The sequence below is a fragment of the Mchenga conophoros genome, linkage group LG10 (assembly GCF_057382185.1).
Source record: "Mchenga conophoros isolate Kocher_MC1m ecotype Shallow Benthic linkage group LG10, M_conophoros_male_GT1.1, whole genome shotgun sequence".
NCBI lineage: Eukaryota > Metazoa > Chordata > Actinopteri > Cichliformes > Cichlidae > Mchenga > Mchenga conophoros.
The window spans coordinates 24,411,987-24,436,407 of NC_140535.1; positions in this window are offsets into that span (position 1 = coordinate 24,411,987).

Here is a 24,421-nt window from a genome sequence, read left to right on the forward strand (position 1 = left end):
CCAAACTCATCAGGGGTATATTTGAGCCTAGTGCCAGCGAGATTAAATATTGTACTGTCTCAAGGCACTTACCTTCTATTACCCTGTCATTTTCTTTCCAAATCTGTCACTCTTTCTATCTAAAGCCACACTGGATCTTGGCTTCCCTTGCTGACTCCTGCGAGTCAGCTCTTTTCTTTGAGGTTGCACTGATTTTACTTTTTGGTATCTTTTCTGATCCCATTCCAAAAGCTTATTTGCTTTAATTGAAACTGAATTTATTAAGATATTTCCATGTAAATGTGCCAAAACATTGATAACTTTTTCATCTGTGGTAAATAATATGATTCATTTGATGAGAGAATTTTAAGCTGTCCGTGCATGCAAAGTGCAACGGGTCCAACAATGATGGGCTTGACATCAGGCAGGAGTGCATTAAAAGCAGACACAAACACTGTACTGACACTCACTGCACATCCAAAGAGTTAGTGCCAGTGAATTCAGTTCATTACTGCAAACAGAAGTGCAAATTAAAGCTATCTACCATGAACCAAAAACCCAACATATAAAACATAGATTGTACGCACACATGCTCAAGATTTGTCCACTGTACTAGACGTGATCGAAAAATATGCATTCCCTGACTAGTTGGCAGAAGGTTCTGGAGACTGCTGCCTCTTGCTAAGTGCAAAAAAGATGCTGCATCAAAAACTGGGCTTTAGCTGCTTGCAGTTTTCTGTGGTTTCCTGTAATTTTTCATGTTTTTCTGCTGTTACTAACTTGAAGCCAAGAAGTAATAAAACTTGTGTAAGTGCAGCTCAAACTGGAAAAGGAGTGGGAACCTACAGGGCTTGGTCCTCAGCCTCAGGGCTCTAGCCAACCTTTCTCCAAAAGAAAAACGTTTATTTTGAAGGAAAATGGGTCCCTGTTTCCTGTTTCTGTTGCAATTTTCAGCTTCATTAGAGCTCGGAGAGGGCTATTGTCTGTAGTGAAGTCTGACACTTCCACACAAATTATGGGTGACTGCTACCAGCCTATGCACTTAGGTTTTTTGGTTGGGCAATACTCATTACTTATTTTTCTCTAAGCCTGTGTCTGTGACTGGTTCCTTATTCACTTGATCATACACTGTCACCGCAATGTTTACATGTCCAAAATGGCCAACAAGTTGATGTCATGTGGTTAGTGGTCACCTATCTGCAAAATGTCAATACAGGATACACAGCAGATGTACTACTGCAACACCATCATTTCTGATGGTTGGCCAAAACCCACAGGCTTCCCCACTGTAATGCAAAAGGTCCTATATTGTTATTTTTCAGTGTGCAAGGATTGTTTGATAAAGTTCTGCAGGAGTTTTTCGGTGTCTGTGATAGATGCTGTGAGACCACAGGCAAAACAGCTATGCTTTGAAAAATTCAGCATTTCACCTGCTCCTGGATGCTTAAAGGTGTTTGTTAAAAAATAGTAGATGCCATATGCTGTTTGTTAAATAAAAAAACAAGAATTGATAATAAAAAAAGGAAAACATATTTTCCACTTTTTTTGTTGTCATTTTCACTTTAACATATAGCATATAGAGGCATTATAAGAAACATGCCAAATAAGAATGATGGGTAACTCATTAAAATGACTTCAAACACTGTTGTTGTGGTAACAGCAAGCATGATTTCATTTCCCCCGATAGAAAGCAGACCCTTTTACAAAATCTTTGCCAGTCCAATCATTCCTGTAATTTGGTGGCAGTTGCGGTTTTACCCATGAGCACATTAGTACACAGGTCATTTGCTCAGTTTGTCCTTTTTGCTTTGTGTGTGCTTTATGTACTGTGAATGTGTTTTTGTGCACACACTTCTACGTGTGGTTTCGCACCTCGCGATACAGGAATGCTTGTGTGTATTCTTCCCCAGAGCAAGGATTTGTTAGTTCAGCCAGCCAACCTACTCACCTGTGGTACCATATATCTCACCTCCTTAATCTGATTTGACTGCATTCCTCCAGCCTCTGTTGCTGCCAACAGCCCTCAGTGTGATTCTGTTGTCTGGCACAAAGTAATGAAAACACATAAAGCTCTCATTACGTGCCAGTAGCTGTGGAGCTGAGTGCTAGCAGACCTGTACGCTCACATACACACCCACAAAAGACAAGTCATATATGAGGAATATCCTCTCACATACTGTATAGTCACACGCATGCACATACATCCAACCACAGATGCGCGCACAAGCAAAAGCCTAAGGCGTGTTGCAGTTTAAATTACCCAGCTGTCATCAGCTTCTGATTGATGATTCCTTCTCTCATGGTTGCTATCATAAGCTCTTATTGGCTGTGTAATTTTTCTTTAGCCACATTTGGATGGGTGGGCAAACTGATTTGGTGTAGCACCGAGGCGCAGTTTCACATTCATATAGATTATAGCTGCCGTACGCTTGCAATGATTTCTCATTTTTAGTACATCCATGTTTCTACAGTAGGTGTTTATAGAGTAGAGTTTAGTGTATTTTCTCCCATATGCACACTTCACTGAAACACCTTAGACATGAGCGATCTTCTGGTCATCTACTCCACTATTCAAACAGCTCCAGCTTAATTAACCTCAGTAAAAGCACTTATAACAGCAGCCATTGTGTGAAAGGAAGCCAGCGTTAAGTTCCTTGTTCATCACCACTGACTTCTTTTTGCACACATACTTTTTGTTTAATCTTCAATTGAAACTTTGTCTGCTGGAAACCCCAAACGTGACATTTTAGAGCGGGTTATTAAACTTCATAAAAAAATTATTGAATGCACAGACTGCCATCCAGAAATACTCGTACGCGTAAATTTCTTATTCATTCCAAACCCACTGCAATAATGACCACCCCCATGTGTCATCTTTCTCAGCATTTGTTAGTAATGTGATCCCTGCATATGGGTTCACTGAAGGACCACTGGACCATTGTGGTTGAACTTTATCACTCAGTAAAGAAGTCAGAGAAGACTGGGAGGTGTAATTGGATTTGCTGGAAAGAGATAAAGAAGTAACCTGAGCATAAAAGTAGAAAGTAAATTTACAGAGACAGAAAAGGAAATATAGATCATATTAAAGTATTGTTAAGAAAATATTGATTTTCCACATTACAAGATCATGAAATTTGATTTGGTTTTTTTAAGTCAAGTTGCAAGAACAGAAAGATGTAATGTCCAGAATCTAACAATGCAAGCAATTCTGTTTTCATTGCATATATCCCTTAAACCTTGACAGTGTTGTTTGAAAAAGTAAGAACAACCTTAGAGGGGGAACATCATTTCACAACAATCAGCACGATTGTTTTGGAGAAAACTATAACACCAGGTTGGTGACTAGTTGCACTGAATGTTTTGCTGTCTGGAACTAATTGCAAGTAGTTGCAGTGACCAATTGGTTGCATGGCGACTGCACATGGTCTCAATAACTCTGGTCGTGCTGCCGTCCCCAACCATTGCTTTTCCTAGTGTTACTGTAGCCTTACAGTACATGTTGCCATGATGTAAATGGGTTGAGCACCTTTTAAGCATCTTTTAAGGTCTGTGCTCTGACTAACAATCCTTTTTTATATCACATACAGTATATTTCCTTTTAGATGGTTTTTGGGATTCAGATTTATCTTTCTTGGAAGAGAGTGACATCCAGAGAAGCTGAGAATCCAACCTCCAGGCTTACAATTAGTGGATGACCCACTCTACCTATTGAGCCACATCTGCTCCATGAAGTGATTCTCCAAATGATTCAATCTTAATGACTGATGCAATCATGCTCAGAAGCAGATTCTATTTAATTAATAGTAGCCTCAAAGATGATTATGATAAACGATATTTAAACTAGGTCTAATGCACACCTCAAATCTTGTTTTAATGACTGGATTTCAATTTTTCTTTCTGGTGGTTCCAGAGTTTTGGTTTCCTCTCTATTATTGTTGAATCTTCACCTCACAGTATAAAACTCTTTTTTTACTTTGTTTTGTGATATGATCTGACCTGAAGATGATCATAAGTGGGAGTCAGCAATAATTGGATTGATGAATAAATTTGTCTCTGGAGTAGCCAAAGGAAGATGTGGCATATGCATTTTCTGAAGCAGTTATACAGTTATAAAAGGTTAAATATAACCGAATCCCCATCTTGTTAATGGTGTTTTATAAACGTGTGTATGAATGTTTATACATACAAGTGCTTATGTGCGTGACCCTCTGAATATTTAATGGATTTTTTGGTATACATGAATAAACAACGTTAAATATCTTCTGTATTGAAACTGTGGTTGAACAACAGAAAGTGCCCTTCCCTCTCTTGCTCCGTTTTCTGTTTATTCTCTCTCTTACTCCAGTATAAATGGTCCAAGAGCTCTTGTACTACACAGCTTTTGTTGTTGCTGCTTTTCACTTTGCACTCCAGGTCATAAACCGAGGCAATGGATGTGCAACAGGGAGGTGGACCATTAGAAAAAAAAAAAAAAAAACACTTAGGAGAAAATGCACTTTTACTGTTGAACAGGAAGTTAATTTATGTGGGAAAATCCTTAGGGGTAGATAAAATAGTTGTACGTTTGTGTGTAGAGATAAGTGACTCTGCGACAACATAACTTTGCAAAGGTCTTATTACCTCTTAAATGTCTACAGATAAACTCTACACTCACTTTAGAGTCCCTAATTTAGTGAGTTGGTAGATAAAGAGGAAAGATACTATTAGCTATTTGTTCTATTCACTGCTTCACCTTCTGGGGAGGACAGATACCAGTGTGGCATCTTCATAATATTCCCACAAGTCCAAATTATATTAAAATTAATAGATTTTATATCTACAAAAATAATCAATATAAAAAATTACTAGAAATGTATATATGGATGCCTTCTCTGAGAAACAATATTTAAAAATAAGAGTAAATGTACAGTAAGACTTCTTTGTCTAATTTAAGCAGGAACTGATTTACATAATTGTTTATTATAGCCTATTAATAATATTTACCATGCACCAACCATTTTATAGGACATAAAATGTGTTAGAAAGTTAATTCTAGACGTAATTTATACTTAGTCTATCAGAATGGGCATTTTACAGGTAGGGAGACCATACGTAGTTTTAAGCACTGCATGATCTTTTTTAATTTTGCAAAAAAAGAAAACTAACAATATTCCATCTTTCATTATAAGTAAACATCATCATCATCATCCACATAAACATAATAAATATTGAATAATGATGTTGAAAAAATGTAAAAGGCAAGATTAATCCACTCCATGACACAGCATTTGCTCCAACGTACACTATATTTACAAATGTAAGATGGGGAAATATTGTTTGTCTTTCTGCTAAATTTTAATTACACCCTATTCTAATCTATTACCTTTAATTATTTGTAGTTAAATAAAACTACACTGTAATTTCAAATAAAAGACGCTGATATTACACTGTTAATCACTGGCCATATCATAAAATGGTAGCAAATTTCTTTTTATTTTGTAATAACCACTTGGTTGATGGTGCGGTACGATCTGTCATGGACTGAGTGGGCCGATGATGAATGGAGGTCTAAAATGCAAGACTCGAATAGACCAAGTTGTTATAGCACAAAGTTAATAGAAACAGATGACCCTGAGGCGACTCTGGGTAACTGGGCAGTCTCTGGGTGAGAAAATTCTGGGAATGAACATAGGTGTTAGCTTGAAAGATCAGAGAAGTGATTTTTTTTCGCAAGATGTATCCTTACTTGAAGAAACCTGAGTGAAAGGCCACTGGTTTGGTCTTCTGTAGGAGCAGAGAACACTGACGGTGAGCAGGCAGTTGAACTGCAGAGGTGAGTGTTTCACAAAAGGTTGCAGGAGAAGCAGTTTAGCTCAACAGGTAGGGAATTTGGTAAGTATTCCCCACTTCGGCCATGGAATTACACACCGAAAGCATGGAGACAAGAGTTAGCACAAGGAATCAACGAGTTTGCAGGAGAGACATAGCTGAGCCTGATTACTACACGAAGGAGGCAGAAAATTGGGTGGAGACAGGGTGATCGGGCTGGTCTGTAAATGCTGGCTGTTAATAGGGCTAATGAGAACCAGGTAGTCAGGCTGAGGTGTGGAAATCCAGACTCCACCCAGAAGGTAGAGACACCTATGATCAGCTCCTTCTAGGCTCAGAGAAAGGTAGAGAAGTGCAGGATACAGACACGAATGCTGTCACTGTCAAAACAAATGACTGACTGACAGTAGAGAACAGAAAGCACTGAATTTTTAATATCCGGAAGGTTGTGTTTTGGGGTATTTGCTGAAATATGTGTGTGTCTGTCTGCATGTGTGTGTTTTGGTAAGGCTAGTCTCTGTAATTCACTTTTACAAATGTGCAAATTTTTCATATGTCGGCACAAACTTCTAAATGAACTCCTGGTTACTTTAAAAACCCTTGGTAATTCATGTACAACTTGTGAGAATTTAAGTCTCCACCAACTGTCAGTGCTTCTCTCTGATCATGCTTCCTTCCTCTGGGATGGCCCTCAGGGTAATTCTTAATCCTCCAGTGAAATATCATTGCCTCCCCGTTTCCACTCCTTCCTTCCCTCCGTCGTCCTCGTCTCTTCCGTCCTTCCGTTGTTTTCTACCAATTGTTTTTCTCTCGCTTTTGATCAACATTCATGTGCTGCGGGATCCTCAAGCGAAATTACTTAACCTTTGAATGCTTTTATGCGATCCTCTTTTCAATTATTTTTTGGAATCAGCTCCTCTTCCTCTCCAACTCTTACATCTCTCCGCTCTCCCCAAGGGTGCCATTTAAACCACTGGTCAATTTAATTGTCCCTTCTTCCCTGTCTCCTCTTGCCTTCTCTGTCTGTTCAGTGTTTTATCTCTCTTCTATTTTCCATTCTTATTTCAGTCAATTTGCCCTTCTCTCGTGCTATTTTTTTTGCTTTCTTTTCAACTTTTCTTGTGCCTGCTGGATTTCCCTTAGGATCCCTTTTTATCCTCCACTTGTAATATCCATTCCTCTTTGATATTCATTGTATTTCTGGCTGGTATCCCCATCTTTCTTTAGTTTCTCTCTCTTTACAAAAAACAAAAAAAATAATTTCTATGGTCAAATTCTGTACTACTGTAGCTGTGTTTGAGAGTGCAGCTGACATCTCACACCACCTATAGCCTTTGTTCCTGTGACAAGAAATCTATTTTCTTCATGATGTTCCTGGGATTACAGGAAATTGAGTTACAAAATCCTATTGACTTTTATAAGGCTAGGTGAGCTGTTACCTTGTACTAACTTATGTCCTTTTGTCTCTTTTATTAAGTGGAAATTTTAAGTCAAAGAATTCAAATTCAAATTTGTCACACACACACAACCATACACAGTATGACATGGGGGTGAAATGCTTGTAGCTGTACAATGTCCGACCATTAAATGACAGAAAAAAAGTTTTACAATATTTACAATTTACAGGTTACTACAAAATTTACAAATTAACTTAGGAATTTACAGTAAAGAATGTGCAAATAGCAGAAGAGATTATAAAGATTATAAATTATAGGAATTATAGGATTATAGGAAATGTGTGGTGGTGCGTGTGGTGATGTGATGTGTGTGAGAGTCCAGTCCAGAAGACCATTGAACAGAGATTAAAAAACCCTTCTCTGGCAGGCGACCATGAATTCCTCATAAGTGGTGAATGGCAGCGTAAGTCAAATTTAATCCAACTCAAAGCTAAGTGCAATGTCAAAAACAATGCCTGTTTGAGACATTTTGTCAATGAAGTGCCACATCTCATAGAACAGCTGTACATCATAAAGGAACAAGTTTGTTTGGTAACAGAACGTTTTATTTCACACTCAGTGTAAAACTCCTCAGCTACGTTACACGAAGGAACACACGGGGAAAGCAGGCAAAATAAATGAGATTTTATTAAAATGGAGTAAAATGAAATAATTACATAAATGAAGGAAATATTTATAAAAGACTGAACAAAAGGTGAATGTAAGGCTGAGAGTGAGGCAAAAAGCTTCCCTGTGTTTCAGTAAGACTGAGAAATTCCTAAGGAGGATTCAGAAATGTACTTCAGGGACCAGGCTTCAGGATAATGTTCAGATCTTCAGAGGAGCTGTCAAAAAGAAGGTAAGAATCTGTTTAACTTCAGACAGGAGTGAAGCATATGTGCGTGTCATTGGAAGTGAGGTGTGTGTGTGTGTGTGTGTGTGTGTGTGTGTGTGTGGGGGGGGGGGGGGATTTTTCCCTCTTAGTGTTGCTGTCGATTGATTATTTTCATTTGTTTTATGGCTGAAAAGATTTCAAAAGCTCAGGCTTCACAGTGATTGCTTTAATGGAGAGCTCATATCAGCTTACTAAAGATTTCATCATATGGTCATCTACTTAATGCATCTGCCCACGAGGCCGACATACGATCTTGTCAGATGCATGCGCACGTTCCTGCCATTTTAAATAGCGTTATATGCGTGTACCCCAGCTCACAGAGAAGAACATTTTACAGGGTATGTGCTAACAGGATGTTTTTCATTATGTGTGACATTTTATCACATTTGATTAATTGGAATGTACTGTAGGTAATAATGAGGTAACAACCATGTTGCTTTGGAGATTGGCCATGTCCACTCTCATATTCTGGATCAGATTTTCTCATATAAGATGTAAAAAAAATACAAAAACTTAAGAGTCAGCGTAAGATAAATAATACTATTTTAATGTAAGTTTTATTATGAAGGTTATTTTACTGTTCTGCTTGATCAAAATGCTCGTCCTCACCTCTCTCTTTGCTAAAGAGGTAAAATTTATTCTGATGGGTCATTCTGTCCGAAATCAATGTGATCATAAAAATCATAACAATTTTATAGTCCAGTGTTTGGGCATATATAATGATTGTGCTTTCGCTTCATATATAAAAAGGTTTTCAAGATAGATTTTTTTTGAAACATGGTCCATCTCACCCAAGTTCAACATGTTATTTTTTGCTCTTTGAAATCTGAGTCAATGTTTGAACATGAATACCTCAAAAGATAAAAGCCTGGAATTTTCACTGGCTTTATGTGTCATAAAATCGAATCAGGATCTATAATTAGGGACAAATCCTCAAAAATGTCAGACTACTGGCTAGTTAAACTATGAAAAAAAAATCCTGTAAAATCCCATATTTAAACACACTAATAAACAAACTTTACATTGCAAAAGCCAATTCATGAGAATTTCATATGTCATGCTGGATTGAACAAATAGGACAAACTTTACCACAAAAACAAAAATATCAATATGTAGTCCTATCAAATAGAATAGAATTAAGGATTTTTCAGATGGTACTCTAAATATAACTCAGAAAATATATATATTTTTAAATATATACATATTTTTCTTTGTTGAAAGATTCTCTACTGTCCATTTTGAAACTTACCAACATAGTTACGAAAGAGGTCTCATAATTATGAAGTGCAAAAAACAAAACCCCACTCTGGAAGTGATTCGACAGTTTAGTGTTCACAATACTGAACGTGTGATCACTGTTAATTTAAAAAATGCCCCTATGAAAAGGAGACAGGCTGCCCAGTATATATCAGCGTGCTACAACCCAAGAGACAGTGAAGGACGGACACTCACACGCGCATGTGTATCATGTACAGCTGTTCAGTGAACATATTAAATGTAGATTTTGAAATTACATTTTTCTTGTTCAATTATTGTTAATTTGTTGCTCCATTTTAAACTGTATTTTGATAGTTTAGCAACATTGTTTTCAGGAACTGTCATTCCAAGAAAGGTGGATTTGAATCTGAAGAAAAAAAATGGATTAAGTTAAAATATAAATCCTTTAATGCTCCCCCAGTGGAAAACAATAAAAACAAAAAAATAAGACAGAAATGAAAACGGCCCCTTTAAACCTTACACTTACTTAGTGCGATCAAGCTGGCCATTTATCCTGAGTTTATAATGTTTACCTTTAGAAAACATAGTCGGTGGGGCGATAAAGCTTGAAGTGTTCTCAAGGTTTTTGCAGGTAAGCACCTTATGCCACAATTATTTTGTGAATTGGTGAACGAAATTGCAAGTCCTGTGCTACGTACTGATCAGTGGGTGAAGATGGTGTTGATCTAGTCTACACTATAATAAGAGACATTCTGTTTTATCCAAAGTACATATAAATATGTGCAGAGGGAGGGAAAAAGTTAGAAATCATCATCTGAATATAACAAAGTTCAGTAAAGCGCCACCACTGACTATGTTTACTAAAATACAGCAAATAGTAACACATGATTGTGGGCAGCATGCATGCGGACTTTATGATAGACTAGATGTTTTGGTGTGTACTGGATGTGACAACCATGCCTAATGAAGGAAGTAGTAAAGTGTGGATGAATTGATCCTTTGTACCAGCACATATTAATATTTGACTTTGACACTCATTAAGACTTGGGGAGAAAACATTTCTGACTCTGCCCCTGCATATCGCTCAACCAGAGAAATTCGTGATTGTTAACAACCAAAAGGTTAATGTTGCAAAATGATTAAAATCAGCCAGTGTTTTCGTCATATAGTCAGGGCTAATTTACTCACAAATTAATCTGAAAAAAACAGTAATTAGCTTCGCAATCAAACCTCACAGGGTGCATCCGAGCACTGATGCTGTCAACTCACAGGAAGAGGATTTGCATGGTGCAGATCCTGACAAGTCATTCCCAGTGGATGACTTCTGAATGAACCACGATGACATGAGCAGTGATGATTAAAATTATGGACTTTTGTTAAGCTTTGGTAAACATTGTAATTAATTTCTCCTGCCACGACCAGTCGCGCGCAGCCCCCTGCTGATGTTGTCTAATTGGTGATGTGCTGCCTCCGTTTTCACATTTGTTAACAAAGAAGGATTTGACAACTTGCAAACCTGAAGCTAAAAAATGTTTTTCCAACAAGCTAACAAGCTCTCGTCCATGTTTCTTGTTGGCTTTGTGAGTCACGGCTGTTCAGATAGAGCCTTTGAATAAAACTTGATGACAGGATAAAAATTCATGACTGTTGTAGAGATGGAAATGTTGATTCATAGGGTCTTATCCCTGGTTTTTTATCTTTGTATGCATGACTTGGAAAAAATAGAATATCCTCAAAATCTCGAGCAGTTTGGTCACAGCTGCTCCGATGCCAATAATTCCTTCACCTGTCAAAGTGATGACAGTTTTTTTTATCATTGCTGATTTTATCACTATGCATATTTCAATCCACCTCCCTGAATTAATCACTTTATTTTATCAACAGCAGTTTGAAATCCCACTGTAATTGGAAGTAGAGTCCAGGGATGGAGGTGTTCAGTCATCACTGGGAGTGAAATCTCTGAAGTAACTAAACATCTTCTTAGTGGTAGAGCCTCTGGGGTGGATGAAATTTGCATTGAGCTCCTGAAAGTTGTGGGGCTAACTAACCTTTGCAACAATGTGTAGAAATTGGATAAATTGGAGAAAATGGATACATGGAGTTTGAAAGGCAAAGGGTTTATAACTCTTCTTCTACAACTATCTAGGCCTAGATTCTAAGTTTTCCAAATCTTTTTGTTCTTGAACTATGACATCATTAATCCCAATCGATTCAATATCGTCGATCTTTACCCTCCAGTAGCATGCCATCTGAAAAATGATAATTTAGTCTCTATAAGCCGTTTGTAAGCTTATAGGTGAAAGCTGTCTTCCCTTATATTTACACCAGATCATCTCATCAATAAGCCAATCATCACTCCCAAACACATCTGTCAATATTAGCTGCCCATAGCACATTATCTGTGAGGCTTTGAGACAAGGTTACAGAGGTCGGAGGGAGATTTATACATAAACTCAGTGTCCTGCTATACCAATTACAGCAATCATATTTTTTATAGTCACTTTGCTGCCCTGTCATGTTCTATCACATATCTTAAAATTAAAGTATATCTGAGGTTAAGCAGAGGTGAAAGCTTATGAAAGAATATAGGCCTGTAAGTGAGTCTTCGTGTTTTCAATAATTTTTTTTACAACTTGATGATTATCTGTACAAGTCTTCATAGTATAACCCCCCCAAAAAACATCTACCTAATCTCTGTTAGGTAGAAGCAACATGTACAAGCCACTTTTTTGCATCTGTGTGTCTTGAAACTATCCATCCATTCGCTTCCGCTTCTCCATTTCAGGGTCGCGGGGGGCGCTGGAGCCTATCCCAGCTGTCATAGGGCGAGAGGCAGGGTACACCCTGGACAGGTCGCCAGTCTGTCGCAGGGCCAACACACAGGGACAGACAACCATTCACACTCACATTCACACCTAGTGGCAATTTGGATTATCCAATTAACCTATCCCCACAAGTCTTGAAACTAAAAGGTTAAAAATATCTGTCAACACAATTATTGTTGTCTGTGAAGATACTTCACAGACAATTTGTAAAAGCTCAGGTCAATTAGTGTTGAGTCCTGGAGGGCTCCTATTTGTTTTTTATCTTCCTTTGGGAAACATTTAGACTCTTCTGTCTTTCTCATCTGCTTCGTCTGACTTTAAAACACTAGCAAAAAAAAAAAACTAGTTGGCAACACTGATGAAAGAGTAATGAATGTGATAATTTATGGTCTCTTCTTTGGATATTATGAAGGCACTCATTTTATGATGAAACTACTTTGAAACTGTAGTAATGTTCGAGCAGGAGTACTCACAATGAGAGTCTGTGAAACTAGATGAGGCAGCTATTTTTACCTACAAAGTTTAGTTAGATGTTCAGTACAGTTTCCTCAAAGGACGAGGTAACTTTCTTGGTATATGGCTAGATTTTATGGGTGAAAGTATAGACGGCTGGATAGATATACTAAGAGATAGAAAACCTAGAGTTATATGACATCGAGCAGCATCTGACCTTACCAGTGTGAAAGGAAATCTACCTTTTCAGGTTCAAAGAGCTAATGAATATAAATGAAAGGCATCGACAAAAATGAATCAGCTGCAGATTAAAGATCAGAGCCCTCTGTAATTGTGATTATGCATGCATTTGCCCCATCGAACAGATGAAAGATATCAATTGATGGGAGGCATCAGCATTTTCTGTTTTTAAAGGCCAATAACCTGCCCTCTTTTTCTCCTTGCAGGCTTAGCAGTCCTTTGGGTCTGTTTGTATGTGTGTGTGCGTGTGTGTGCCTGTTTTGTATGCAATATAAAAATCTGTAATTAAAGTATGCCAAAGATGGCATCTATTTGACACAGATGCAAGATGACATCTGTATCTTTTGTGTACAGTCTGTCACTCTTGTTATAAGTGCTGCTCCACTTCTCTGTGAATTGTATGTGTCTTTGTGTGTCTGGATGAATATGAGCCTCTGTCAGTCTGACAGCAGGACTTTAGAAGGTGCTGATCAGCAGGACCAGTGATGGGTTAAATACCCTGTGTCTTGATGCTTTGATCTCATTGCTGACAGAGTGAAAGATAAATTGGGTGGGGTGGAGGTTGACAACGTGGGAGATGAAGGGAAAAGGTGCAGGGTGAGATAGATGTGGAAGCTGATGAGAGGAAAAGCGGTGAGAAGAGACAGTGCTTGTGGCGGAGGGAGGGAGCAAGTGATGCACTGCAGATAAAAAGATGAGAGAGGAGACGCTAAGTAATAGATACACAGGAGAAACATTAAGGGCAAAGCTGCTGCAACAACAAACTGACAATATGTCCACATATGTGCAAAAGTTTAGATTCCTATTCATAACGCAGTAACATCTTGGAAGCATTTGAACCACCCGACATTTATTCTGCAGCAAAAGTCATTAAAAAACTATTTTCAGTGACAAGTAGAAAAAGAAATCCTGCAACAGATGGTATCCCCCCCACTGAGTACTGATCTCAATATCACTGAGTCAGTCTGCAATTCAATGAGGAGACAGAAGCAAGTGAAACAACTTAGTTTTCCCAGAACCATAGAAGCTGATAAATATGTTGAAAAACTGCACACTAACAGGCAACTAGGAGATGAAAAGCTGATCACACCAAATATTTAATGTTATGTGCATTGTAAAAACAAAAACTTGTAAATGATTGCAATTAGGGATATAACATAAAACTGGATTTGAGTAGAGAATAGAACAGCCTTTTATTGCCATTGTACATGTACAAGGAAATTGTGCGTATCTGGCTACTTCAGGCTACTTCCTTAAAAATCAGTACAAAACTTAAGTAAAGTCAAAGACACATCCTTCCTAAATGGTGCACAGCACACCCTTCAAACTAGCCAAAGCTTTGAATATAACTGAAGCTATTTGGGACTTCTCTAGTGTAACAACAGAGATACTTGTCCTGACGTAATGGGCATGCAATGTTTATTTGGTGATTTTCTTCTGTATGACCTGTGAGCCAAATGCTGAAGTTAGTGCATTCATTTTGACATACTTGTTTTTCTTAAACTAGATTCTAGAAGACAAACACCACCCAAACAGTCAGTTTGTCAGTCACTACATATACTACCTAAGTTATCCTTGAAAGTTGGGAAACTACTGCGCGAACTTTATTTCAATTAAATTCAATCAAACAACAGTCACCTCAGTGTGATTTATATTGTAAGATAAAGACAATAATACAGAGGAAAGTTCAGGTTACTTTAAAGTAAGCTGGACATATTAGAATATCTTTTTTTTCAATACTGTAATAAAGTTTCTGTTTTTATCTAACAAAACTAGGCAAAACTAAATATTGATAGATGTGTCATCAGCCCTGTACGACTGTAAGACTAGACAGAATGTGTTTAATGAACTTGGGGAAAAAGAAATTCAGGGTTCTCCACCACCACCACCACCACCACCAGGCAACAGAGAAAAGGATATGTTATTTAATCAAAGGAGCACATCTCCATAAAACAGCCATTTCATTGCATCTTTGAAGCGTCATGCTCAGCTCCATATTACTTTTCATAAAATGCAGCTCAAACCATGTAAACATGGTAACACTTGATAATTTTCATTGATATTGAACAACTCAATGCATGTGGAAATGTTGATAGCGCTGTAGATAAATGAGGAACATATTCAAAATTGAAGGTATGGCCATTTCTGGAGCTGTCACCAATATATAGAAGCTTCAATCATAAAGTCTCGCAGGAGTTCTGTAACTAAAAATGATTTCAAATTTACTTTTGTCACAGGCATGACCAAAGTTTAAAGAGATAAGAGATAACTCTTGGTCCTTAAAGAGAGCCTTGGTCTTAATTTCTACAATATGGTAATTCAAGATCCCTCTATTATGGGACACTGCCCTGATCAGTGGTTGGTACATAAATTCTTTGACCTTTGGTGCAGTTTCTAAACATCAGCTCTTTGCTTTTTTTTTTTTTTGCATCTTGAGCTCATGAACCCTTTGCAAACTTCCACAAAGTGTAATTCTAAATCATTGTCTAGCAACAATGTAGTTACTTTTCTAACAAGTTTTCTCTCCACAAGTTTTGAAGAAACATTTTCGGTTTACAAGGTTTTCATTTGACAACCTAGACAACTTTATATAATCCCCAATTTCTTACACTCCGTGTTTCCATGTTTATATTTTCTCATGCTTTATTCTATGACTTTTTTTTTTTTTTTTTTTTTCTAAATGCTTTATTCTATGACTTTTGTGACTGGGAAAGTTTCCACAGAGGATCATTAAAGATTCATTTTATCTTCACAGAGAAAAAGTCAGGCAGTCGGATAACAATACAGGCGCAGGCATGGAGGAAAATAGGACAAGACAGAAAAGGAAAAGAAAAGAGAGTGAGAAACAGGCAGGCAGATAGACAGATAAAAAAAAAGCTCAACCGACCAAGCCAAAAAACAGATGCTTGCTCCCTGTTCTCCTTGTCCTATCTGGATCTGTGCTCTCCAACCACAGTCTTCAAAGTCACAGCGGGAGGTAACACTCACAGTTCTGCTCCCCGGCTTCTGTATAAAACCTCCCCCAGTCTATTTACCTTCTGCAGGGATTACACTCAATGCTCATCTTTCACATGCAGCTCGTTTGGGCAAATCCCTCCTGTGTCTCCCTGTGCAGCCAGTGTATGTTTCCACATTTGTGTGTGTGTGTGTGTGTGAGAGAGAGAATGGGACTGAGGGAGAGCGTGCCATCAAGAGAATAATTGTGTTTGTCTGTGTATTTCTGTGAGGAGGTTTCATTTTTACTTGCGAGGGTACTTTCATGCATGAGTGTCTGTTTTGGCACAGAAAGCATTTTATTTCTTTTACTGACAGGATGGTCTGTGATTTTCTTGGCAGCCACATTCACGAGCAGACAAGGTAGCTGGTGATTGTTGCGGAGATCATGGCGCTGTAGAGAAAGACACCTGCATGAGATGATTTGCTTTTAAAAATTACTTGATCTGTTCCTTTCATTGCTTATTGGATAAGGTAAGGTAGTGGTGACTTATTCTTTTATTTGTCTGGGGGGACGATCTGTATTTTGGGCCATGTAGGCATTCTGACTCTTTAATGAAAAAATAAGAGCTAATGAATGTGTTGAGAAAACAGTGACACCCTACCTTTATGTATTGAGAAGACTGTGCTTTCAGCAGAACGGTATGACAGATGAGCTTCTGCATTGCACACCCTTGTGGATTGTTCAGTGCTACTTAACATCTTCTCTTACATGACAGATACATAGACCTGTTTGAAAGTGTACCGTATTAAACAACGTTTCTGTTAAGTAAACAGGACTGGCTGCCTGAGAACTGAGCCTTTTTGTGAAAGCTGGAATGATTGGCTCTAAAATGCTGCTCTGAAATCTTTTTTTTTTTCCCCCCAGTCATTTAAGAACATCAAGTCCTGTTGTAGAAAATGCGTGATGCAGCGACAGCACTGTCGCATCAAATAGGACTTGGATTCAAATCAACCAGCCAGTTTCCTTGTTTCCTTGTTCTTCCTGTGCCTACTTCCTGTTCCTGCTTAGGATCTCTCTGGATTTCTTTTGGCTTTCACCCATAGTCCAAAGATATGCCCGCTAGGCTAACTGGTGATTCTAGATCGACCATAGAATCTGAGCTAGAATGGATATCTGTGATGGACTGGGGACCTGTGCAGGTCATATGGAACCTTTCATGGCATTAACACGTGTCGCTTTCTGGCAGCCTTTCAAGGCAACCCTAACCTCCTCTATGTGTAGTCTGTTATCTTTAGTTTAATTATAGAAAATCAAATTAATGTGATTTTTATTTCTGATGCTGCAACTCCAAGTGTAGGTCTCATATGAGTCTTGCTCCGTATACTCACCCTGTTACTTTGCCTTCTACAGAAAGACGATTTTCTTTTCATGCAAGTCAAGACAATGTCTTACTAGAGCAAGTCACCATGTTATATTCGTTAATACTTGGCCTTTTTTGGGGTTTTTTAAGACAAGTTCTTCAGTATGATGGTTTTCTGGTTTTGAAACCATAGTATTTAAGCCCCTTTTCCAATAGTACCTACTTGGATTGACTCGCAATGGATCGCCATGACTCGTCTCGGATCAACTGGTTTTCCATCACAACCCAATCCTAACTTGTGTGGCATGCAGTGTGACACGTTTTAGCACGTGCTTGGATTGCTTGGAACCCAGCCGAGCAAGTACTAAAAAAGTACCTGGTAACAGATACTATGACCTAATGGAAAACCATGAAAGCCATGGCAAACCATGCTGAGTCAATCCGAGTAGGTACTAAGGGAAAAGGGGCTTTAGTTATATTATGTTGGCCTTCCTTTTGCTCCAGGACCAAATGCTGGGGCATACCTAGAGGGCAAATCTTTAGTACTCTTTACTAAAAGATAACAAAATCTCCAAGAGTCTTTCCTGTAGGGTTATATTAAGCTTTGGTAACTTGCAATGACCAGCTTAAACCTGAAATTCTTTTTGTGTTTTTTGGCTTCTTACTCTTCCCAAGGTATTGTAGTGAATTTATAGAAAGTTTTTTAGTACATGTTAAAACTCTGTCAGTATCTGTGACGTTATTTACATTAAGAAACTTCAGCCCAGTGTTTTTCAACTTAGACTTTAATCTCATTTTCCTCTTGAGGCATTTACAAAAAAGTGTTTTAAAATGCATTTTGCACAATCCTATAATAATCCTATTGAAAAATCAAATGTATATTAGTACCACAGTCGATTTTACACAGTAGTTCCTGTCACTGAGGTTATGGTCAATTAAAGGCTGATAAGTCGTTCTCCCCTTTGATATCATAGATAGCTATCAGCGTTAGCTCTCCTCTGCCCGACTGATGACACTATTCCACATGTTTGGGTGATTTCACAACAGCTCTCACCCTGACAGCCACTGTCTCATCACTGTTTCATTTGACTTTGTACGTGCGTGTGTGGCTCTTTTTCTTTTTGTTTTGCTTTGATATGTTCGGCATAATTTCAGCAAGTTGATCCAATCTGACATAACCCGAGTTGTTTCAAAGAACAACAAGAAACGCACAAGCTTTTTTGCATCCACAGGGGAGACGTTATTGTACATTCAGCTCTGCTTATGAAACCTCCAACCTACCACTGAACTCTGACTCTGTAAATAGCAACAGCAACCCACTCTGACAAACAAACATGAATGACAGCATCAACAAGGTTTTTAAAAAAATGTTACCTTGCATCCAGAAGGATCTAAGACATTGTGTATTTTTTTCTGTACAATGTATTTTCTCTGTTTGTGTCAGGTCAGGCACAGTGCGACCCTTCTGCATTAATGTAAAATGGAAAGTGAGACATAACAGAATGAGGCTAAGAGATGATGTTGCAGGTGAATCACCTGTCCTCTTTGCGCAGTGTTACTTACACAATGGGACCTTCATCGTGACACAACGCCAGCTTGTTTGTGCTTCTTTGAATGTCTGCAGATGTGTGTTTCATTGTGTGTATATGTCCGTGTGCAAAGTAGAAGGTGACCAAGGATAAAGTTTCTCTGCGGCCAGAAGCACACTACCCTCTCACATTATTGTCTCTTAGTGAGGTGTGACAGGGGGAACAACGGAGAACAAGACAAAATGAGAAAGCCTGAGTGCACAAAAAGACATGTCCAAGCTAATAATCTAATTTGATATCCAATTTGTTGAACTACCCCCACGCCTCTCCTTTCTCTCCTTTCTCCTTCACTCTCTTTAATCCTTTCTTTGGAGTATCTCTCTCTTGCTCTCTCTTTTCCCCCGGTTGAACACTTTGCTCTTGCCAACTTTTTGCAAGTGTGTTGCAAAGGCAATTTTAGTTTGAAGTACACTGCTTACTTTGCAGCATGCATAAGCAGCTGTGCGTGCGTGTCCAACTTTGGCTCGCTGTCTTCTTAGCTTTGCTCGTCAATGACTCTGACAGTATATGTGTGTTGCAAACCGGATTACAAACACACTATTTACTGTGAGAGGGGAGGAACTCAGTTTGTAGCTTCAGGATAATGTCTTTTTTAAAGTGCACCCCTGATTAAAATAAATGTTGTATTAATAGTTTTCCTTATGTAGATACAGAATGTGTGGTGTATGCCTTCCAGAAATTTTGGGATGTTTTGAAAATTATATTGCATTGACAGGATTTGGGATATACTATTCTGTACACAACCACATGCTAAGCACAGTTAAAGTAATTTTCTCCTTTTTTATGCTCTCATTTATACATAAAACATAATTTTCTTCAGCACATACTTTTTCCAGTCACAACACATGACTTTTTTTCTAGTTTAGTTATCACTGAATCTAATAAACACAGTTTTAACGAGCCAAATTTCTTTGCTGTACCTACAGAGCAAACTAGCACCAGCCTGTCATAACACTGGTCTGATGAGCCAGTAACAGGTCAGGACAATTTATTACCGATCCAATATAAATTAATAAGAGCAAAATTCTGGCTCAGTTTGTTTTTCTTAACTTTCTCTTTTTTTTGAAAACTGTGGTTTTGTATTATATTGTATATTAGTATCTATCTTAGTTTTTATTAGTGTTAGTATTTTTACATAAGATACATCAAGACATTTATTTAGCTTACAAGTAACAGTTGTTGAGTTGAAAGTTGCTTGGTGATTTTCTTTCCACTTCCAGCACTTCAAATGCACGTTTTAAATTGTTGCTCAGAGTTCCTGTTCTAACCACTTACACATATATCTGACTACGTGCATTTTGAATGCATGCCGGGTCTCCCCTATGCTGTCAAGTTAGTGGTTGTAAATATTAGACACAGATTTTTTTTTTTTGCCAAAAACTCTCCTTCAGACACCCGAGGATGCCACGGTAGAACTTTGACTCTGGGGACAAACTCAAGGTTCACAACTCTGTGGATGTTCAGAAACATTCACGTTTATTGTGTTTTAGTTTCATTAAGTGGTGAAAGAAAGGTTAGATAAGTTTAATACAAAAATCGATGTTAGCTCTGAGGACAAGTTTGAGATCCACGATGAAACTGCTAATTGTCTGCGTGCTCTAAACAGGACATTCAGTATCTAAAAATAGCAGGAGCACTGTAACCAGTGCAGAGATAACCACAGACGTAACCTTGGGATAGCAGCCAAATCTTAATCAGAAATTATTTTTAAGAGCACAGTTGCACCTGGTCTAGCAGATTAACTCATTGCAGGCTTTTACCAGTGGTCACTTAACAGTGCTGCAATTTCAGGGTGTACTCAGCTAAAGCTTAAGACATTTAAAGCTTTTAAATGTCTTGTTACTAGCAATCTTATTTACTTTTACTACTCCCAAAACTTCCATGTTCTTTATATCAAAAACATATGAATTTTTCAAATTTAGGTACTCCGTCAGAGTTTCAGGGTAAACTGAAAATCCTGCATCAAAGTGTTTCACAGGAGCTTTGTTTGCACACTCCGAGTTTTAAATTTGGCTGGTTCAGCAATGCTTGGTACTTAATTTGTCTAAGAGAGTTGTACTTGTACTTTCAGCTTAGGCTCAGCCTCCTTCACTACACTGTGGTTTGGCTCTATAATGCCCAGCTTTCCTGCTTCTTTTCCTGCATGCCCGGACAGCTTAGAAGTCAGAGGAAGACACGGAGTTCCATGAAGCCAAATGTCCCGTAAAATTCTGGTGAAGTGGCAGAAAGGACAGATTTGGGGATATTTTAAGGGCAGTGCCATTATTTTTAGTAACTGGATCTAGTGTTATGCTAGATCCAGTTGAGTTAATAATTCATATCTCAGTCCAAATCTCTTTTGTCATTAGTGAGAAAATATGTAAGCATTTTCTATGTAATCCATCACACAGACAGAGGGATTTGATCTTCTGCTGCCTGGGGAAAACTGCAACAGAACAGTATGAACTAAGGGTGATAATGTAAAGGGGAATTCAGATGGGAAACATTACAAGTAATAGTGCAGTGGCTACTTTTTGTAGCCATTAACGTTCACCCCATCTTTCACTGCCTGAGGTGACTTGCCTACTTGTCATATCAGTTATGCTAATAGTAACCGTGTGGAGAAAGACGTGATTCATGAAGCATGGGGGTAAGGTCAAAGCCATAAAATAAAGTTCATGGTCATATATTAGATGTTAGGTGGGATTTACTGCCTTGGACAAACACCTGTATGTGAGGTCAGACCTTTTAGTATGAGGCTAAAGGGCATTCTTTAAGAATATGCTGCTGACCTGATGTTTAATTGCAATTACTTTAATGCAGAAATACTATACATGAAGCCACACACACACAAATACGCACACACACACGCGCATTCATTTGTTTTGTGCTTTGAATTTAATACAGAGAGCGTAAGGAGATAAATAGGGTGGCTAAGGGGAGATGTTCATTAAGCAGCTCAGAGTCATGTGGCTTTGATGATTTTTTTCAGCAGTGAATGAGCATCAGCAGTTGCACTATATATTCATAGCTTTTCATCTGGTCGGTATAGCTGACTTTATACGTAACCTTTGCAACTTGTACTCAACTGAGTACAAGTTGTCATATACTGTGAAGTGATACTGACTGACCTTGTGCAAAGCCGAAAATGCATCAATCTGCAGCTGAAATGAAATGTCCAAGGGCCCGAATTCAAAATTGCAAAAAGTCAGTAAAAGTCAGTCCTCTTGTAGACACAAGTTTCCATAAAAGATATGTATAAAAGTAAGTTTTACGATTTGAAAATACACAATTTTCCTGCTAGCTTCTTATCTACTGCCATGAGAACGATTATTACATCTCACTATTGCTCCTTCCCATTACATCGGGCTCTCACATAGGCCTAGTTAAAACTAAATTAGCAGAGTCTGGTTTCCATTTTCAGACGAGACTGGAAAAAAGCAGAAGTAGGATGTTCAGTGTTAACTCCAAGCATACCATTGAGGAAAATCAAAATTATTAAGCAAGTCATAGGCATCCTTCACCATGGCAGTCAGTGCTAATTTAATAATTTGCAGTGCTCATGCAATGCCTCAAGATTAACAAATTAAAAACCTTTTCCCCCCTTTTCTGTGATTCAATTAAAGTTGGCCTACTTTTAGAGAACCTATCGCTGATTTTTTCCCCCCCCCACAGACAGAATTGCGAGAGACAGCTTTTAACTAGTTTCAGTGTAGAAGTTTATTCTACTTTGATTCTAAAAATGTAAAGTTTCCAAAAGCTACTTCCCATCCATGACTCACAGCAGCCTATCAGTGGCTTGCTTTCTCTGTCTCTTATTGCACAGCACAGTAAGCAAAGCTAGAGCAGCAAAAGAACAGCATGGTGAAAATTAACCTGTGTATGCTATTATTATTTTTTCAGCAGACAGAACACCACAAATACAACAAAATATCTTTTAGATTTTCAACCAGAGTGAACCTTAAGTCCTCTTCTGTGATTCACTAACAGTGAATGCCTCTGCTCATTTCCCTTAATGCATGCTCCATTTAGGCTTTTGTTTAATAATGAACAGCTCCATTACATAGACTGGATTGCTTTGTTTGAGCCTCCCTGCAGCTCCCACTTAGCAAGAGTAATTTATAACATGACAAAACCATGATAGAGGCATCATTTGTGTATAAGCTATTAACTCTCTCCAGAAGAATGTGTTTTGGGATTTTGTGGACTGCAGAATATAGAGCTACTGTTGCAGAGTTGACATTTGCAATGAGATGTGTTGTCAAAGTGGTGGTAGCAGTGGTGCCTTGATGAACATTAATTCACTCCTTAGAAAAAATAACATTTTTCTTTCATCACATCGGTTCCCTGGGTTAACGCATTACCGATTACATATTCTGACCTCTGTATGCATATAGTGTGCGCTGTAAGGATTAGCTGATATTTAACAAGTTGATGACACAAACTAGTACAGCAAAGTAAAATGATGCATTGTTTTGCAGTAATAATATGCATGAATAATATTGTTTTGGTTAAAAGTTACATTGTTTAATCTTTAGTCATGCCAAATGCACTAATGTTATTGTACATTACATTAGAAAAACAAAACAAAACCCCCCCAAACAAACATACAATAAACAAAGTGAAATGGCTACATTAAAAAAAATACCATCGCCATCATCGACATATTGCAAAAAAATAAAAAATAAAAAGCCAACAACCCCTGATACCTTCAGCTTGAATAAACATATCAGTTCAGGTGTCCATTGATGTTATGCAGCTCAGGTAGACGAGCTCAGGTTCATCCAAAAGAAATCTAGACGGTCATGCATTCTTTTAGTTCCTCTCACAGATACTTCTGTAAGTCCTTTTGTCCATATTTGAGGCAACAAAGTCTGAATGCAGCAGCTCCAAAACCATAAAAAGAGATCACATTACTTATTATTTTCACATTTTACAATTGATTTTAAGGTTCTGTTGATAATGTTGAAGGCCCCATCTGACACCGTATGTGTCGGGTGTAACCTGACATCTTCAGCTAAGTCACTGCTGCTGTCTACTATTTGTTTTATTCCGGCACAGTTGGTGTGGAACACCTGCGTTTCTATTGTACATGTGCAATGACAATAGGAAACTATTCTACTGAATAAGAAAACTTTTGATTGGAGGAGAATCAACATGGCGAGTAGTTGTTTATACAGTTATTGAAAAAATGAAATCCAGTTATTGCTTTTTATCATTTTCCACATTGTGAGTGCGGTTGTCTGCAGGACAGTTTTTAAATTAGGTAAATACTGCCTAAGTTTCAATAAATCAATTTTCATGAAAATGTCTTTACTCCACTGCTGTATATTGTCAGTATCGCAGAATGCTAAATTTTTTTTGTTGTTGTTGTAGACAAATTACACCAGGACTGTGGACAATAGCTATAGCCATAATATACAATACATTGCTTCTTAGCCTTGGCTTTATAGCCAGTTGGAGGCAAAAAGTAGTTTATCACTGCATGCTCTGCTCTTTAAAAAGACAGGTGCATTTACATTCCTTCCTTGTTTTGTGAGGATTAAATGTTACTTTTACCATCAGGAACAGCAGAGCTTTCCCAGCATTGCAAGAACTCGTCTGATCTCATTGATGGACTGATGCCCTTTGTTGTTAAAAGTACCAGCAAGCACGGAGGCTGATCAAAAGCAGAAGGGAGAATCGGCTCTTTTGTGAAAGA